The following is a 2613-nucleotide window of genomic DNA, read 5'->3' as shown; positions in this document are numbered from 1 at the left end:
CGATGCTTCTATCATTGAAATGTAACAATGAACATATGAAAATATTAAATGCAAGAAAAGCCTGATTTAAGATTGATGATTTTATTTTTATTCTTTTATGATTAAATTGATTTAAGTGTTGATGTGTCTTTCTTTAATTGGCAAGAAAGTTTGATCTAAACAAATGCTTTTTTTCCCTCTCCCTGAAACATAGAGAGGAGAATAATATTAAATTTTTTGGGGGGCTTCCTGAACGCTCCAAGATAAAATTAAAGCATGCTTTTTCAATGGTATGAAGGTATCCCCCACCAATCAAATTCGCCCTGTCTGACGTGGTGCTTCGGCACTTTCGTTAGCCCTACAAACGATTTTTTTATTATTGTGTTTCCCACCCCTTCAACAACGAAAAAAGTGACACTGTGAGATGGCAGTTATTTCTTCTGAAAGTGTTTTCATAGTACTTTGCTCTCTTGGCAATTCGTTTACATTCTTTATTCCTATTAATTCAGTATTTATGCAAATTACTTTACCATATAGTCGAAAGACATTTTCACTGATAGGTGTTTTTTTTATTTTTTTTTATTTGAAATTGGCAAGAATTGCACCTCGAGGATGCACGGCAGATCGCCCATTTTAGTGTAGATAATTGGCAAAATCTTCATCATGGACGGGAGAGGGGGCCGCCTCCCACACCCTCCCGCGATAGAGAAAAAAAAATCGATAGACTTACTTGTAATGATTATTATGTGTCCCCTCGGGCTGACATACACTAAATAAAATTTAAATTACCCAGTATGGCGATTGTTACGCCACGTGATATATGCTAGGCTGCATGTCGAATGAGTAGGCCCCTACAATAGACTTTTTTAAATTAACATAATAATTTAAGAGAACATACTTACCGCGCTTGTGTGAAAGCGTGAAGATCACTATCCGCCACGTGCCACTACGTCGTAACAAATTACTTCTATAGGCATAATGTGTTTGCGCATCGCGCACTATTTGCCTAATAAAATCGTATTTTGTTTGTAATTATACATTTAAAGGGAAAGGACAGACTAATCTCATTAGCTTAGGCATTAAACAATAAATTCAAAATGTCTCGCTTTAATGATTATTCAGGGCGGCCCCTTGGCTGACGTATCGCTATAAAATTTAAAAATGACTACTAGATGGTGATTGTAGGCTACGCTCGATCGCGATGTTGTCAACTGCTCATCCGTACATTCTCTTAAAGAATAACATTAGGAACATTAGTAAATTACCATATTAAATGCTAAAAAAAAAAGCTAAAAACAATTTTCTCATCGGCTGACTCATAAACGGCTGTCCAGCTTCTCGTCCTAAGGAAGCTGTCCTAAATATTGTTATTGGCCGAACTTTCCGGCACAGCTCCACGTGTTTATCGGAACGCTCCAAACTGTTCCGTACGCTCCGTCGGGTCTGTGTGGAATACGGAATTGCGGCACAAATCTCAACGGCACGACCTACGCTCTTAATATTTGATGTATAGTGTGATGGTGAGGAAACCCATCACCAGCGCGAAATTGGAGGTCAAAGGGCAGTGGGGAAAGGTCAGATATCAGACATTTTCTGAAGACATGGTCTAACGGACCGAGTGCAAAACTTTTTTGTTTCAGCGCTGACCTACCATTTCTATCACTTTATTGAAAGGATCATGAAATGTACTTTCCGCTGACGTGCGAAGAGTAAGTGTCTGATAACATTTTGACCCTCAAGAGATTTGTTTTTGCTATTAGAGCCCCTCCACCCGCCCCTCCTCCCTTTTAGTTTTAGGTTTTAGTATTGTGCGTATTGCTATTGTTCTAAAACTAAAACTAAAACCTGTTTTAGGCCTTCAATTAAATATATTAGTATGTGTTAGTATTGTTGTGAATAAACTTTTATTGAGAAAACATCTGTCATACAGATATAACGACGACCCATTCTAGTTGCAACATTATTGACCAAGTAGGAGCAACTGAGCAGATTTTCAGTAAATATTGCCTATATGCTATATATATATAATACGGAGCATTTATCTCCCCTATAAATTGCAATACACTAAGCGAATAAACAAGAAACTGAATTTCCAACAGCACAATGATAATTTCTCACACGGGTCTATGTATAAGAAGCGATGTTTCGTCCATGGTGGACCAGTTTAAACGTTCGTTTTCTTAAATCTCTACTGTACACGCCGCATTCGCAATTGCACGTAGTAAGTATACAGTTAGCGCGTGAAGTACGTTTCAGCGTGTGCGTGAGAATGAACCTTGACGGCTTGCGCCGGGGTATGCCGTGTTGTCGTGTCCCCGAATCCGCATGCACTTGTGATGTTCACGAGCAAAAATGTACGTGCATCCGGTGTCGAACGTTTTTAGTGCCAGCCGCTGCCATTCGATAGTCGTTACAGCTTAGCGACGACAGGGGCAGTCTATCCAGAGAGTGAAAGAAACCACTCAGCAGGAAGTAAGTATCCGGATTAGCCGCGATATATTGCTTGCATATCCACACGAAAACGTGGTACATATATCTGGTATCTATCTATCTCTATTTCTTTTTCTCTCTCTCTCTCTCTCACGCTAGCTCTCTCTCTCTCTCTCTCTCTCTCTCTCTCTCTCTCTCTCTCTC

Source organism: Priapulus caudatus, unplaced genomic scaffold (assembly GCF_000485595.1).
Source record: "Priapulus caudatus unplaced genomic scaffold, Priapulus_caudatus-5.0.1 Scaffold556, whole genome shotgun sequence".
In the NCBI taxonomy this organism is placed as follows: domain Eukaryota; kingdom Metazoa; phylum Priapulida; class Priapulimorpha; order Priapulimorphida; family Priapulidae; genus Priapulus; species Priapulus caudatus.
This window is presented reverse-complemented; position numbering follows the sequence as displayed.